This window comes from Coffea eugenioides, chromosome 3, assembly GCF_003713205.1.
Source record: "Coffea eugenioides isolate CCC68of chromosome 3, Ceug_1.0, whole genome shotgun sequence".
In the NCBI taxonomy this organism is placed as follows: Eukaryota; Viridiplantae; Streptophyta; class Magnoliopsida; order Gentianales; family Rubiaceae; genus Coffea; species Coffea eugenioides.
This window is the reverse complement of record NC_040037.1, coordinates 33,017,587-33,035,967: the sequence shown is the minus strand read 5'-3', so window position 1 is coordinate 33,035,967 and position 18,381 is coordinate 33,017,587. Positions and strand designations below refer to the sequence as shown.

General features: G+C 38.0%; 1 long non-coding RNA gene across 1 annotated transcript; it reads right to left on the bottom strand.

Annotated features, from left to right (window-relative positions):
- Positions 1–9,052: 9,052 nt before the first annotated feature.
- On the bottom strand, positions 9,053–11,263 carry LOC113766980. Its single transcript, XR_003467832.1, has 3 exons — positions 11,143–11,263; positions 10,018–10,081; positions 9,053–9,188 (listed from the first exon to the last, which is right to left on the bottom strand). It is a non-coding gene; the product is annotated as an uncharacterized LOC113766980 (long non-coding RNA).
- Between the last annotated feature and the right edge of the window lie 7,118 nt (positions 11,264–18,381).

Genomic DNA, 18,381 nt, shown 5'->3' with positions numbered 1-18,381 from the left:
ACAAGATACACTGTAGCATGATAACTCCACTCTGCATGTTGAGCTGGAGTGGAAAAATGAAGAATTTATGGAGAAAGTTTCACATTTAAACTGTCAAATTGTTGGAAGATTATATCTTAGATGATGTCAGATTTATGGGGATGTCTTCGTGGAAGAATTTGCTGGAATTACTTGTTATTTGATTCATTTCATGTTGGACAGATTATAAGCTTTATGTTTAGTGTTTCTAGCAAGTAAAAGATGGAGATTTAATGGACATCTTGAATTGACATTTGCTGGAATTTTATTGACTATTGAAGCTCTTGGCCATTTGAGTAATTTTTGCAAGAGTTTAATTTTTGGTGAATTTGTTCAAGTGGTTGGCTGAAACGTATTTGGAAGGTCCATGGTTTGTGATTTGGAATTGTTTTGATACCTTGGACTTCCTTTGTTGAATGTTATTTGGAATTGAATCTGTTGAGACCTAGGCCTAATGATTGATGAAGCCCTAGTGAAATTGATGTTTGAATTGTGTTTTGGCTATTTTGGCAACCGGGAATACAATGTGCAAATGATTTGAACTCGTGAAATCCGTTTTGGTCTGTTGAATTTGAGTACTTTTAAATCAAGCTTTGTGGAATTATTCTATCTTACTATCAAGTTATAGAAATTGAGAATAGCACGTTAATATTAAAATTTAAATGACAGGGCTTTTAAAACCTTGCTAACTAGTTAATTCTTTTCTTTGCTTAAACTAGTTTTATTACTTTTAGGAAATAATTGTATTAACTTCTAAACTTTAAGTTTTTCATGAAATTATTCCTGGCCAGTTGTTTAGAGGAAAATTGTTAAAAAACTAGATTTTAATAACTTTAACTAAAAAGCGTAGAAAACTTGTTCGGCAAGAAAACTTATTTGAAGTAAAGTAATTCTAGTCGCACCTCTAGAAAGAAAAGTATTTTTTTTAGGAAACTATATGAAACATTTTATCACCTTTGCTAATCTTAATTCCAAGAAAAATGTCAAGTTATCTCGAGAAAATACAACTAGTTATATACTAGATAATCTCTTATATATATATAAACCAAGAACTTGTATAGTAAAACTTATAGTTTTAAAAACTTGGTTTTCTAGGGTAGCGAGGGCGTGGACTTCGATTCCCAGCTTGACTTTTGAGCTTCACTCTTGGTGAGTGTCCCTGCTTGTTCTATGCTTATTTGGTTAAAGTGCTTTCGTGACTCGATATGCGATAATTGGAAAATGATTGCTGGTCCATCGAAGTGAGCAGTGTGTACTTTATCACACTAGCCTTTCGAGTGGCGACTTGCTTGAAGTGTTTTTCGTGAATATTTTGCTTGCGCTTGCTATAAGTGTTGGACGTAAAGTCGTTGGGTGAATCCCTCGACCAATCTATAAGTGTTGGACGTAAAGTCGTTGGGTGAATCTCTCGACCAGTCTATAAGTGTTGGACGTAAAGTCGTTGGGTGAATCTCTCAACCAGTCTATAAGTGTTGGACGTAACGTCGTTGGATGAATCTCTCGGCCAGTCTAAGGTATACTCGAGTATTACCAAGCTACTATTTGCAGCGTGCGGGCCCGGTAGGGGGTTGATTGGTGGGCGGGGCTTGGTGAAAGCGGTGTTCTATGGAATTGCGTGTTGTAAGTACAAACGTTGACGGAGGGTCAACGGCGGTCAATTTTGATCAAGCTTTGGAAGAACGGCTCCTGAGAGCCCCTGTATCCTATCTTGTGCTGTTACACGCTTTCCTAATTGTTTACTTTCGTAAAAATGAATACTTGTTATTTGTTTTGTGTGATTGCATGTTTTGGGGCACCGCTGAGTTTTCGCTCACCCCACGTTTATTTGTTTTCCTTGACAGGTCCTGGCATTTGAGAAGGGCTTGAAATTCACTTTACTTATTATGAATGTAATTCGAGTTAAACATTGTGATTTTTGTCTTGGATTGCCACTTGAATCTGGAGAAGTGTAGACCCTAAATTTGTCATTTGGCTTGTATGAAACTGTTGTTTGGAATTATTTGATTTTGCTTCGTGGGCTTGAAACGCGTGATGTACGTAAGAATCGACGATTAGCTATCTTAAGATGCTGTTATCTCTGAAGTTAATGTGTTTTTGGTTAGCAGCCTATTTGGAGGAAAACGATGTTGTAATAGTTTAGATTGTGCTTCGGAAGGATTAGGCTAGATTTCTTGCGTGAGTCCTGGCGAGAGTTAGGCAGACGGCCCGCCAACCCTTTGGTTCGCCTTAGGGGAAAGTGGGGTCGCCACATACCAGATATAAAGGAAAGCAGTTAGACACAGTGATTCAAAGGGAAAGGATACAGGTGGCTCTCAGGAGCCAGATTTCTATTTACAGTACTTGATCCGAACCCGTTGACTCTCCGTCAACGTAAATAGAACCAACATATCCGTAGACCCCATTTTACACCAATTTCCGTCCACCAAACATACCCTTACCGGGCCGAACTCCATTCAGAAACAGTAATGGTAATACTCGAGTATACCGGAATCAAGAGTCTCAATACCCAAAGATTCCCAAAACAGACTATCGTGGTTCGTTATCTAATCGATCAGCCCCTTGCCGGCCCGACTTGAATAACTAGCCACAGGTGTTGAGCTAAGAGGTCACAGAAAGGTCGTTGGATACCAGCCTCCAAACGACGTCCGAACAGACTCAGATATAGTTAACAGATTATACACAGTAAATAGGCATATGGACAGACAAGAGAACGAGTGTGATAAAGTACACCCTCATCTCAAACAGAATAAACGGATAGTGCAGTCATTTAAATCGCAGATTGCAGGGGCAGAAACCAAGTTAAGCAGCAAATGAGGGGAGTGGTACACTCACCGGTTCCAGTACAGATACTTCAAAAGTTTTTTACCCAAAGTGGTTTTAATCGCCAAGAAACCCTAAAATAATCATGATAAAACAATTATAGTGTGCACATCCACAAACCCAGTAAATGAAATGCATAAATGAGACTCGACTACACGTCGTACGCCTTTTCAGGTTAAGTACTAGTACAGAAGAATAAAAATATGACTTTTGAGTAAACAAAATAACAGTTGGTCCTACGGTTACAAACAACTCCCAAAACCCTTCATTTTTACTGAGATCAACTCAATTGAAGAAATCGCGTAGCCCTAAAATTTTGGACAGCATGCCCTCTGTATTTACCTATTTTCCCAGCCACTTATGGCTTCATTATTTTTCTCAATCAATCCCAAAGTCATACACGATATAAATTCATCACAACAGCCATTCAATAGGCTCAAAGTCATTCAAGTACAAGATTTAGCTAGGAAAATGACCGGAAATGAGATTTAAGCTAGGAAACCAAAAAGGCAGATTCACCGCTACTTAGCGTATCGGACATAACCGAAACTACGCTTATTGGATTGAAGTGCAACCGTTTCGAAGCTAAGACAGAGGGCTATAACTTTGATGAAGACTACTTAGTCCAGTTCTCACCCTAACTAGGTCAAATGTACCAAAATAACCCCAGATTTTTCAGTTTGAAGCTCACTGTGAAATTCAACTAGCAGTCCTGATTCATTCAAGCATATCTCAGCACACACAACTCCGATTCAGGTAATTCCAAAGCCATTAGAAAGCTAAGATACAAGGATATAATTCTTCAGAAGACATAGACAATCAATTCAGTAATATTCCTGGTCAAACTAACCACTTACAGAGGCTGATTATCATTTTTGACAGAAATAGGCCAGCAGGGGGTAATTCTGTCTTTTCAAAGGCTACGGAGGTCGGATTGGGCTGAAATTTTACAGGCAGCTATAAAACATCATTTTCTACAACTTTTATGTTTTAACTTAATCCTGATTCAGTCTCTAACATGCTCAAATAAAACCAGACAGAACATGGAAAATTGAAACCCTAAACTGGAATTTCCGCACCAAACCAGAAATTTTCCGCAACCAATCGTATCCAACATATATATTAGCTCCAGATTACACTATAATAAGCCCTCAATCCATGACCAAACCATGATTATCATACAAAACAGAAAAATAACAATAATAAATCAAAATCCATCATAACTTCACTTCCAACCATAAACAAACCATAATCACACCATATGTTATCATATTAAGCCACTAAAGCTACCAATTGAACATTATCAAAGCTAAAGGGAAAAGTTCTTAACAACTCACCTTGTAACCCCAAGAAAACAAGCAACTTAGCACCTCCTCTTTCCAAACCACTCCACCAACTTAGTCACTACCACCTAACAAAGGATTTCTACGGAGTGAATTCGAGAGTTTTCGGTTGAATCACAAGATTTGAGCAAGAAATATCTTACACTAGTTGGAGGTTTTCTTTTTCTTTTCTCTCCAAGAGCTCTCGGCCAAGGGATTGGAGTATGGTGATGATATTTGGACAATTTTAATCTTTAAGAAAGGTAAAGTAAAGGTAAAGTAAACAAGGTCAAAATCCAAGGGTGAATTGAATGGTGACACTTGTCACCCTTATTTAATGCAATTCTATCTTTTTGTCTCTCCAATGATCATCCATCTAGGTAACCTCTAATTTTCTCTTAACACCTGATAAATTAAACCCGGTATACACAACTTAACCTAATTGGCCGAATTTTATCGAACTTACCGCACTAGTGGGTCCCACATCCGGTATAGACTCTTAAAATCTTATAAACTAACTTATACTAGAAAAATGATTTACAAATCATATTTACTCATAAAAATTAATTTTTTTAAATTTTTTGAATAAATAAACTGTGAAAAAAGTGTGCAATTAAAAGAAAATAAAACCTAGCAATTAAGAAAATTACGGGTTCTCACAGAACCAACCTTTGGAAGGTAAAGTAGCATTGAACTCTTGTAAAAGCTTGTAGCAATTGAGTAGAAATGTTGATTTTGATGTTTTAAGATGCTAAGAAGGGTTAATGATGGTTTATTTATCACTTTTGTGGGTTTGTATAGGAAGTTGAGGTTGTAAATCAAGCCAGAAATAAGAAAATTAGCATTGGACGGCATGAATTCCAATTTTCGGTTTTGACGATACCCTGTTCTGTCCGGTTCTGTTTGACCATGATGGAGGGCGAATTAGGCTTAGCACAAAACATGAAAGTTGTAGGGAATGAAATTCTATAGCTGTCTGTAAAATTTCAGCTCAATCCGAGCACTGTAGGATGTGAAAAAACAAAAATACGCCTGACTGCCATAGGTAGAGCTCTGTGGCCAGTTTTGACATTTCACTAATCTGACCACGTTTGTTCACCCCAATCCGTACTGAACTAGCATTTGGTCAAAACACAGAAGTTGTAGTGATATGTCTTAGCTTTCCAACACCCCTGAAAACGCCTTAATCGGACTTCGGTAGCCTGAGTCATTGTCATTTATGCATAGTGCGGTTAACTAGCCCGAATGTGAGATTCTGGTTCTGTAATTTGAAATTTTTACCTAGATACACTACGAACTGGACTGAGTGGCCTTCATCAAAGTTGTAGTCCTTTGTCTTAGTTTCGAAACGGTATACATTGTACCCCAATCCGATAAGCGTGGCTTCGGTTGTGCCCGTTACACTAAGTGACGGCAAATTTGTCTTTTGTTTTATGGCTTAAACTTCATTTCCGGACATTTTCCTAGCTTGATTTGGTACTTGTGTGACTTTGAGCCTATTGAACGGCTATTGAAATGATATGATTTTTGTGTGTGACTTTGGGACTGATTGAGGAAAAGAATGAAGCCATAAATGGCTGGAAAATAGGTAAATACAAAGGGCGTGCTGCCCAAATTACGCTCGAGGGCTAGGTTGATATACTTGCGACTCGAGTAAGGCTTGAGAGCGAATACCACTTGAACCATTTAAGATATTTGCATCTTATTTTATCGAGATATATAAATTAGAACTTGGCCGACCTTGTACCTTTGGGAAAATGAAATTTATGACTTATAGAAATACGTTTTCTCCATTTCTTTGACTCAAATGGTATTTCAAGTGTAATTGTTTCAAAGTTTCAAAGGTTTAAGAGCGAGCATGAATTTTTCGAAATTTGATAAGTATCATGAATACTACTTAAGCGAATTGCATTTACTTGATTTTCTTGAAGCGAAACTCCTATGTTACGAACTCTAGAGAGTTTTACATTCACAAATGATATTTTATCGCAGATTTGGACTCCAACCAAGGAGTTCGACCTGAACGTGACTTTTGAGAGGCACTAGACCTTTGGTGAGTGCTTCCAAATACCTGATTGAACTGGACACTTGTCTTTAATACTTGACCAATGTGATTTAATGATATGTCGTTTGTTTGATCCGGTAAGAGTGTACTTTATCGCACTTGCCTTAATATGAGATATACTATTTATTGTTGCCATGAATTTGAGATATTGGTGTATATAGTGCGCACTTCCTGGAATTCCAGAAACCCTGTGGCGAGTTACTCGAGTCGAGCTGGCAAGGACTTGGTTGATTGGGTAACGAACCCTGGGTCTTTTGTTTTGTTTAGTGGAGTGATATCTCCTCAGCTAATCGGTATACTCGAGTATTACCACCAGTGTTTATTTAGGATTTTGGGCCCAGTAGGGCGTCTGGATGGTGGACTGAGAGTAGTTTAAGTGATGCTCTACTGGATTGGTTACTTACTTGAAAGTTGACGGAGTGTCAACTATTACTTGATCCAGCTCTGGTGACGAAATGGGAAGTTGGCTCTAGAGAGCCATTCGTATCCTTATACTTTGGAATGATTAGTACTTATCATGTTATTGTTTCGTTTTGAAAGAAAACTTTATACTCGTTCATTTTGAGATTTGATACTTGAAGTGTTATTGCCCACTTTTATGAACTTTTCATGCTCAATACTTTGCTATATTGACACTTGTACTTGTAAACAATGGTCGATTTGCTATTTGGAACTTCACTGGGCTTTTAGCTCATTTCAGGTCATTTGTTTTCCTTTCACGGGGTACGAGCGAGACGTGAGACATGTACAGACTAGCGTGGTTTAGTTATTTTGAATTTTGGATTTGTACTCACGCTAGTACTCGACTAGGGTTGATTGTACTCGAGTTGTAAACATTTAGAAGTATTTTGGTGTGTAGAAACTTTGTATCTGGATTTGAGCATCAATGTATATATTACGTTGAAGTGGATGTATTATTCATTTTCTATGGATATACGTTATTTTTCTTGTGCTATGAGTGAGTGAGTCCTGACGAGAGCTGGGCAGGCGGTCCGCTAAACCCTAGAGTACGCCCTAGGGGGAGGTGGGGCCGTCACAGATGGTATCAGAGCCACTTCGCGTGGTCTCTGCGCGGAGTGAGCTTGGGCCAAGTGGTGTTATGGTCCTAATTTCGTGAATGGGTGTAAAGGATTATGGACTCTTTTGAGCATAAGTTACGAATCATGAAACGTTCTAGGTTTAAACCTTTCTCATGGTACTTCGGGGACAATAGTTAGATATGTCCGGTAGGAATCTCTAATATGGGTGATTTACTCTTGGGACCGGCCGGCTCGAGTTGTGAATTGTCTTATTGTGGATTCTTGTACTTGGGTACCAAATAGTGGAGAGCGCTAGAATAAGGGTCTGTATCTTGATTGCATTTGATGTGAGTTTTGATGGCAAAGGTTAAGGCGTGGATGATTCTAACATTTAACCTAGTCATTGGACTGATCAAAGGGATTGGAAATACTTGAACTGCCTGAGACCGACTAGGCTGCGCTCATTTGAGACTTGAACTTGTTTTGGCGAGTGTGCTCTTACGTACACGTAATGGACCTGATTTGACTTTACGCATGAGTACTATGACCTATATGTGGACTTGAATTCGGTGACTGTGTGAGAATGTGAATTGCTAGGTATAGGCTAGCCGAGTGAGTTCTTATTCGTACCCGTGCTCCTTCAACTTGAAGTAATTGACTCTGCTTTTGAACTTATATGTTTAAACCCTGCTTTGACCTTGCTTTTGAACTTATTCGTACTCGTGTGGTTGTAGACTGGCTACTACTCCTCTGTAGCGGTTGAACTGAACCTCTCTGGTGAGGCATTGCCTGTTGTGTTTTCAAGCACCGCCAGGGGTAAAATTTCTGACCTGAGACATTTTCGACTTGAGGCTAAGCCATGTTCTGAATTTTTCGAATCTGAGACGTTATTTTCACTCAGGGCCAGTTGTTTGAACCAAACCCTTTTGCATGTTCTATTTGGTTACTTGTTTCGTTATTTATTGGCTCTTTATTAAGTGATAAGATCATATATAAGGGATTGGAGTGATTTTTAGTACTTGACTGACTTTGGAGGACTATTTTGACTAGATCAGTACCCGTTGAAATTTCAAGGATGAAATTCTTTTAAGGAGGGGAGATTGTGATACCCCGAATTTTAGGACAATATTTTTCCCTCGTTCTTTTAAAATTTTGATTTATTTCTTTTGTTTTGTTTAACAACATTATTTTTTTTATTGGACACTTTAAATTTAAATCAAAACCCTAGTTTTACTTGTGACTAAAAGGTTATTATGTAATTGAGTTTATGTATGATAATGCATATTTTATTATACGTAATTATAGTGATTGGGTGATTAGTGGAGTAATTGAGGTGTAATTAGGTTTTTGGAATATATCAAGTATGTAAATTGTGGAGTAAATTGGTAGGATTGTGAATTTAATTAGGCCATAGTGTGACTTTTGGTTAATCACAAGTTGCTAGACTTCCTAAAGGTTCCATGAGATTGCTAATCTTAATTGTAATTGGCTAATCAAAAAGGTAGTGGACTTTGACCAAGGGACTTAGTATTAATCTTCTTAGCAAGACCAAAGCCAAAGAAACAAGGTAAGTTTCGGCCAGCTCTTGGGAGATGTGACAGCCCCACCTCTCCCTAGCGCAAACCTTAGGGTATCAGCGGACTGCCTGCCCAGCTCTCGCCAGGACTCAATCGTTCAAAGTACTAATATCATCAATGAAACGAATGTAACATTTGACAATGCAGGGGATTGAAACACTAACTCAAACATAATAACTAATTCAACAATTCAGCTTAGTACATATATCATCGCATGCCAACTTACCACGCTTCACTCAAAATTACATAATATAAATCACCCTTAAGAATTTAAGCTTACAAGTCTGCTTAAACGAAAGTTACAACCTCAAAACGCAAGAACGGCAAAATAAAGCTAAGAAAGCCCTCGATCAAATCCCTTCCCGATCTGTTAAGGAAAACAAAGGGAATGGCGTGAGCTAAAGCCCAGTGAGGTTCCAGGTAAACAAGTAAACACATAGCCACATAAAATCACAAAATAGCCAACTAAACACCGTACAGTAAAATAACAGTTTAATCACAGTTCAATTCAAGAATACAGGTGGCTTTCAAAAGCCAAAGGTCCACTTGAGCTTGATCATAATTGCCTCCTGTTGACACTCCGTCAACACTTGTAACAGTATATAGGTCCATAGAACACCACTTTCACCAGTCTCCGTCCACCAAACAACCCCCCCACCGGGCCCGCACTCCATAAACAGTAGTTTGGTAATACTCGAGTATACCAGGAATCCGAGTTTCCAATGCTCAATGATTCCAATGAAACAGTATCAAGCCGAGGATTTTATCACTGGTGGTGCTGGACAACACAACAAGCAAGCACAACGGCTATGCTTCACCAGGGACCTCCATGCAAGATTCGATCTCTAGTGAACAGTAAACAGTCCTCAAGGTTTATCGGCCTTCTTGACCAAACCCTTGCTGGCTCGATACAACCGACTCACCTATGAGGTTGGGTACCCAAACAGTAACAGTAGTTGGTGGAATGTCATCCACGCAACTTAAGCACAGTCATGTATAGCAATATCTCATTTCATGTTAATTCATTCAGTAAGTAGAGCCTCAGTGAAAAGAAAAAATAAGGAAGGTCGAGTGCGATAAAGTACACACTCGCCTCAATTTTAATTAAAACAGTGTTTGGCTCAAACAATAACAATTCAATACTTTCAAGTACACGAATATTTCACATAACAAGTAGCAGGTAGTGGAACACTCACCTGTCAAGCAAAAGTAATAATCGACGTCAAACGTCTCAGTTACGATCACCGTCGTTGCCCAAACCTAGGTCAACGAGTGAAAACATTAATAATTGGATTCGTTCCCTACTAAAGTATAGGTTCATTAAGAGGCCAAGTGAGTAGCTTAAGCTACTTAATCCGGCATGCAAATAGGGTCTAAACCACGGTGAAAGTTCATGGAAAACAAGTCTAGTATGTACATGAAAGTTTGGCAAAAGAAAAGTTTCACTAAAGCTCAAAGGCTTCATTACGGGTTAAACTGTCTCGCCCGGCCAGCCTCGGGAAAACGGTCATTGCTCATTGTGGGAAAGTCAGAATTAGGTTCCGTCAGTTGCATTGGAAACTAGGTTCATAAGGTAAATTTGTCTAGAAGAAACCATTTCCAAAATCCCAACATAAGTGGCTCAAAATTAAGAAACCAAATGAACTTTCTGGACTGTCTCGGATGAACAGTACCACCCGGACAGCCAACTTTCCAGACTCGCCACGGATCGCTCGGGATGAACCAGAAAATGAGCTTTGTACCGTTTTAAAGCTCTAAGAGTCTACTTTCAATTGCCACAAATGGCACTCAATTCCGATCAGTGAGTAACACGTTATGACCTTAACAAGATTGCTGGACAGAAAATTTCTGGACCTAGTCCAGTTTTCCTCCTTTGTTTATAACTCAAAATTTATTCAACCAAATTGGCTAATTTTTTGTAGACAACCTCCACACACATAACCCAACATATAACACTCACATTTGCAGCCAAAATGTGCATGAAAATATCAAGGAAAAACCGGGCAGCAAGCTTAAAAAGTTTCGGTCAGCACACTTTAAAAATTTCTAACTTCTACTCTTCTTGTTATTTTCATTCCTTGCACATAACAAGTATTAGATCCAACTAAATAGGGGTTTAAAACATATCAATACTTCATAAACACACATGAATAAGGGTTAGACATTTCATCAAACACTTGGTATGCATATTAGTAAACCTAACCATTACTTGATTAACTCAAGAAACTAACCCCAAATTCAACCATAACAAGTTGTTTTCACCATTTCAACCTCAAGTAGATGATATAACATCATAAACCCAAATTTTAAAGATTACATACCTTACTTACAAGTTGCTTTGGTCACCAAACAAACCACCACAATAGAAGCTTTAGGCTTGAAACAACCTCAAAGATTGAAGGAAATTTTCTCACAAACTCTAGATCTTTCTCTTTTGGTTTTTGTTCAAGATCAAACTAAGGTTGTCATAGCAAGAAGATGGAGTTTTCTTCCTTCCCTTGGAAGCCCTTAAGGTGGACGAAATTTTGGAGGAAAATGAAGCAAAGTTGGTTTAAAATTCCTCTAATCCTTTGGTCAAACAAGATACATGGCTAGGGTTTTGCCACATGGCTCCATTATTGTCCTAACCTTTCTTAATCTTTGACTAATGCCATTCTTACCTTTCCAAATGCACCAATAATTATTCAACACCTCTAATCTCTCACATAAAGTCTCTACCACTAATAAAAGAACACTTGGACAATTACAAGTGGTGAATTATTTACAACCTAGCTCAAGGAAATATTTTACTTCAAGTAAAATGAATTGAAATGAAATGCATAGAAATTATTATAACACACAGAAAATAATTTGTAAGGGCATATATTAAATGGTCTAGATCTTATAATAAGGCATGTAAATAAGAAAATTGTGTTTTAAAGTGAGGGTCAATACAAGGGATTTGTTGTAACACATTGTGAAATATAATGCTAGGGCATATAAGAGGTGGTTTAAATCTTGGTGCAAGGCATGTAGTTTGGGAAAATTGTATTTTAAAAATGAGGGTTCTCACAGGAGAAAAGAAGAAAGGAAAAAAACCGAGAGAAACAAGAGGAAGAACAAGAGAAAAAATTCTGGTTGTATGCAACCCATCCAACAAGCTTGGAAGTTAGAGCAAAAGAGAGCTAAGGAACTTGGTTCTTGAAGTGCAACCTTGTGAACCAACCTTTCGAAGGTAAAGCAGCCTTGAACTCTTGTAAAAGCTTGTAGCAATTGAGTAGAAATGTTGATTTTGATATTGTAAGATGCTAAGAAGGGTTAATGATGGTTTATTTATCACTTTTGTGGGTTTGTATTGGAAGTTGAGGTAGTAAATCAAGCCAGAAATAAGAAAATTAGCATTCGACTGCATGAATTCTAGTTTTCGATTTTGAAGATACCCTGTTCTGCCCGGTTCTGTTTGACCATAATGGAGGCCGAATTAGGCTTAGCACAAAACATGAAAGTTGTATGGAATTCTATTTTATAATTGCCTACAAAATTGCAGCTCAATCAGAGTACTGTATAATGTAAAAAGACAAAAATACCCCTGACTGCCAAAGGTAGAGCTCTGTGGCCAGTTTCGACATTTCACTAATCTGACCACATTTGTTCACCCTGATCCGTACTGAACTAGCATTTGGTCAAAACATAGAAGTTGTAGTGATATGTCTTAGCTTTCCAATACCCCTAAAAACGCCTTAATCGGACTTCGGTAGCCTGAGTTATTGTCATTTACGCATAGTAGAGTTAACTAGCCCGAATATGAGATTCTGGTTCTGTAATTTGAAATTGTGACCTAGATACACTACGAACTGGATTGAGTGGCCTTCATCAAAGTTGTAGGCCTTTGTCTTAGCTTCGAAACGGTATATATTGTACTCTAATCCGATAAGCGTGGCTTCGGTTGTGCCCGTTACGCTAAGTGACGGCAAATCTGTCTTTTGTTTTATGGCTTAAACTTCATTTCCGGACATTTTCCTAGCTTGATTTGGTACTTGTGTGACTTTGAGCCTATTGAACGGCTATTGAAATGAGATGATTTTTGTGTGTGACTTTGGGACTGATTGAGGAAAAGAATGAAGCCATAAATGGCTGGAAAATAGGTAAATACAAAGGGCGTGCTGCCCAAATTTACACTCGAGGGCTAGGTAGATATACTTGTGACTCGAGTAAGGCTTGAGAGCGAATACCACTTGAACCATCTAGGATATTTGCATCTTCTTTTATCGAGATGTATAAGTTAGAACTTGGCCGACCTTGTACCCTTGGAAAAATAAAATTTACGACTCATAGAAATACGTTTTCTCCATTTCTTCGACTCAAATGGTATTTCAAGTGTAATTGTTTAAAAGTTTCAAAGGTTTAAGAGCGAGCATGAATTTTTTAGAATTTGATAAGTATCATGAATACTACTTAAGTGAATTGCATTTACTTGATTTTCTTGAAGCGAAACTCCTATGTTTCGAACTCTAGAGAGTTTTTCATTCACAAATGATATTTTATCACAGATTTGGATTCCAACCAAGGAGTTGGACCTGAACGTGACTTTTGAGAGGCACTAGACCTTTGTGAGTGCTTCAAAATACCTGATTAAACTGGACACTTGTCTTTAATACTTGACCAATGTGATTTAATGATATGTCATTTGTTTGATCGGGCAAGAGTGTACTTTATCGCACTTGCACTAATATGAGATATATTGTTTATTGTTGCCATGAATTTGAGATATTGGTGTATATGGTGTGCACTTCCTGGAATTCCAGAAACCCTGTGGCGAGTTACTCGAGTCGAGCCGACAAGGGCTAGGTTGATTGGGTAACGAACCCTGGGTCTTTTGTTTTGTCGAGTGGAGTGATATCTTCACGGCTAATCGGTATACTCGAGTATTCCCACCAGTGTTTATTGAGGATTTTGGGCCCAGTAGTGGGTTTGGATGGTGGACGGAGAGTAGTTTAAGTGGTGCTCTATTGGATTGGTTACTTATTTGAAAGTTGACGGAGTGTCAACTATTACTTGATCAAGCTCGGGTGATGATATGGGAAGTTGGCTCCTGAGAGCCATCCGTATCCTTATACATTGGAACGATTAGTACTTATCGTGTTATTGTTTCGTTTTGAAAGGAAACTTTACACTCGTTCATTTTGAGATTTGTTACTTGACGTGTTATTGCCCACTTTTATGAACTTTTCATACTCATTACTTTGCTATATTGACACTTGTACTTGTAAACAATGGTCGATTTGCTATTTGGAACCTCACTGGGCTTTTAGCTCATTCCATGTCATTTGTTTTCCTTATAGGGGGTACGAGCGAGGCGTGAGACATGAACAGACTAGCGTGGTCTAGTTATTTTGAATTTTGAATTTGTACTCACGCTAGTACCCGACTAGGATTGATTGTACTCGAGTTGTAAACATTTTGAAGTATTTTGGTGTGTATAAGTTTTGTATCTGGATTTGAGCATCAATGTATATATTACGTTGAAGTGATTGTGTTATTCATTTTCTATGGATGTACGTTATTTTTCTTGAACTATGAGTGAGTGAGTCCTGACGAGAGCTGGGCAGGCGGTCTGCTAAACCCTAGGGTACGCCCTAGGGGGAGGTGGGGCCGTCACACCAAGAGTAAATCACCCCTACTAGAGATTTCTACCTGACGTACATATCTATTCATAATAAGGGATTTCCACTTATAACAGGCACGATTCATAGCTTACGTCCAAGAAGAGCACTTAGTCCTTTACACTTATTCACATAATCGAGACCATATCACCACTTGGCCCAAACTCGCTCCGTACAGAGACCACGTAAAGCAGCTCTGATACCATTTGTGACGACCTCTCCTCCCCTAGGGCGTACCCTAGGGTTTAGTGAGTCGTTTGCCCAACTCTCACCAGGACTCACTCATTCACATCAAATAAAATAGGGTGCAACCTCAATAATAAACGAAATAACAGTTCCCAAGTTTAGAACATACAAATACATTCATTTCTATCTCAACCATCCATACAATCCCAAATACATCAAAAGATTGGAATTCTAAATACATTCAACCCTAATCGATTGACTAGTGCGAGTACAATTACAAAATTCAAAAACTAGACTACGCTAGTTTGTTCCAGTCTCACGCCTTGCTCGTACCCCCTGTAAGGAAAATAATTAGCGTGGAATGAGCTAAAAGCCCAGTGAAGTTCCAAATAGCAAATCGACCATTGTTTATAAGTACAAGTTTCAATGTAGCAAAGTAATGAGCATGAAAAGTTTATAAAAGTGAGTAATAACACTTCAAGTAGCAAATCTTGAAATGAGCGTGTAAAGTTTTTCTTTTAAAATGAAACAATAACACAATAAGTACTAATCATTCCAAAGTATAAGGATACGGATGGCTCTCAGGAGCCAAATTCCCATTGCATCACCAGAGCTTGATCAAGTAATAGTTGACACTCCGTCAACTTTCAAGTAAGTAATCAATCCAGTAGAGCACCAATTAAATTACTGTCCGTCCACCATCCAAACCCCCTACTGGGCCCAAAATCCTCAATAAACACTGGTGGTAAAACTCGAGTATACCGATTTAGTCGAGGAGATAACACTCCACTCGGCAACACTAACTACCCATGGTTCGTTATCTAATCGACCAAACCCTTGCCGGCTCGACTCGTTAACTAGCCAGTGGGATTTGTGTGACGCCCCCACTTCTCCTAAGGGCGAACCCAAGGGTATCGGCGGGACGCCTGTTCAACTCTCGCCAGGACTCGGTACAATCTATAATTCAAAACTAGGAATGCTTCAAATAACTTCAAAATATATATTTAAAGTACTCCAAAACACTTCATACTTACAATTAGTCAGCTCCCAAGTTTAATACAACCCAAAAGAATATTTACTACAGCCATCTGCTGTAATACAACTTAAAGTTTTCCCCAAAGGAAAACAATCTAGCACTATTCACGAGCACTCTTGGTTTCGAACCCTATTAAGGAAAATAAAAACGTGGAATGAGTTACACAACCCAGTAAGGTTCCAAGACACTCTAGCAGTTCTAATAAATCAAGTAATTTGAGCATACCCAATGTATGATTTAAGGTTGCACATTGGCATATCAACATGAGACAGTTATCATTGTACGAGTAATTTGAGCATATCACAGGTATGGCTCAGGGTCACACGTTGACACATTAGCATGTAACAGTTATCGTTATGTAAAATAAACACACATTGAAGGATACGGTGTTCCAGTGGAACCATTTCGGTCAACTGCACCTTATAACTTCATAATCCCCTTGGTTTTGTCTGGCCATCACCTTATCCCTCCAGTGGTAGTACTCGAGTATACCGAAACGGTGTCTCAGGGTTCCAACCTACTCGACCGAGCTCAATCCTGGCTCGAGTAGATCAGTAACCAAGGGCAGGACCCAGTTCAGCTTAGAGCTTACAACATGCACAAGTAATCAAGTAAATCGGTAAACGGTAAAAATTTATCAATTTTGTAGGTCGAGTGAGATGAAGTACACACTCGCCGTAAAACTGTGAAAAAGTTCATGTGAACACGTAATTTACGGTAATCACATAATCAAGTAGTCAAGTAATCAGGTAAGCAGGTAATCAAGTAAATAATCAGGTAAACGGTGAACAGTAAACGGTAAACGGTAGACAGTAAATGGTAAATAATCTCGGTTAACGGTAAGATTTATCATTTTAGTAGGTCAAGTGAGATAAAGTACACACTCGCCATAAAATGGTGGCAATTTCATATGAACATGTAATTTACGATAATCAAGTAATCAAGTAAGCATGTAACCAAGTAAATCGATAAACAGTAGGTAATCACAGTTAATAGGTAGACATTCACTATTTTAGTAGGCCGCCTATTGGCCGTTTCCCACTTTTACCACTTAAGAGTCGAGGAGATTCACTCCAATCGATTTATGCAGCCATAGCATAATCAATCATTGAAACACTTCACGTAAATATGCATTTCAAGTATTTCATGTCGAATAATTCAAGTACATTTTACTTAAATGAGAACGAGTGCGGTAAGGTACACACTTGACTCAAAATGGTGGAAAAGTCCATAGAAACAATTATCGGTAGCATTTAATAATTAAACACATAATGACCATGGAGTAAACATGTCATAAAACTATTCGAATCACGTATTCCTATATGGAACACTCACCAATCAAAATAAGTGAGTAAAGAAAGTCATCAATGGTCCACTTCGAGATTCTCTTTGAGACCTTCTTGATCGCCTGAAGAAAAGTAACCAATAATCACCCTCACAATTTCACAAATTTCTTATCAAACAAGAAAGAATGCATACTTGCTTTAGAATTCAAGTCAATGTCTTTATAAGGGTTTTATTTTATCGAAAGTTAAGATTCAAAAGTGTGAATTTTAAAGTTACTGAGGAAACTCATATCCTCCACGAAATCGGGTTCAAAACGATAGATTAATATCAAGATAAGAAGTCAAGTTTCCAAAATTTCATTTTCAAAGAAATCGGCAAATTTCGGCTTTGTACATCAAAATTAGAAAAATCATATCTTGCACTCAGTAGGTTGAAAAATGGAAAATCTTATACCGTTGGAATCTTGTTTCAAAGTACTAAAAGTTTCTAGAAGACACTTTTCTAAGATTCAAATCGAAAAACAATCATTTCTGAGCTCAAAGAGGCTGATCTGAACAGGCAAGACAGTTTTAGTCATGCTTTTCAGCAAATTTTGGAAATTCGGCAAAATTCACAAGAAGTGAACTGGCCTCTGAAATTTGTACCTCAATTAGAATTCCAATCAAAATTTAAAAACAAATGGAACTGAAATCAGAGTTTTTAGTGTCAAAATATAGCAGATCAAAGTTGGTCGCAATTTATAAACTGTTCTGTCATTTTTCAGGTTTGAAAGGCTATCTTTCAAGTATTAGTTGGCCATCGATTTGCCATTGGAAATACACCAAACTTGATACAATAAGTCTTCCATGTGTGAACAACATTTCTACCAAGTTTCATGCAAAAACTCCCACGGGAAGGCAGTCATTAAAACAACTAAAGTTCAAGAAATATTCCAAGGCTAGACTACCTTCTCACGTCTCCTTCCTTTTTAAAAGCTTTCTTCCACACAATCAACTTCAATTAATTCAAGTATTTAGACTAATGTTCCATAAACATCCAATAAGAAATTTAGAAGTAATTGACATCAAGGTTTTCGAAATATAACTTCCCAAATCAGATTTGACCATTTGGCCAAGAGAAAAGGAAAAGTTTTCCAGATTCGAAGAGTAACTTTGGGACATCATTTGTATATCGAAATGATCTTAGATTGAAACCAATTTTGGTACACTAAAACTTCCATATATGAACTATATCTCTACCAAATTTCACGCAAAAATTCATGTGGAAAGGTAGTTAATAAAATGACCGAAGTTTGTAAAATTTTCAAAGCAAATCTGCCAACTCAAGCTTCTCTTTCCTTTTCAAACACTTTGTATCATGAAATCAGTCCAATTTGGTTCATTTGTGAAACCAGTGTTCTAGAAACATTT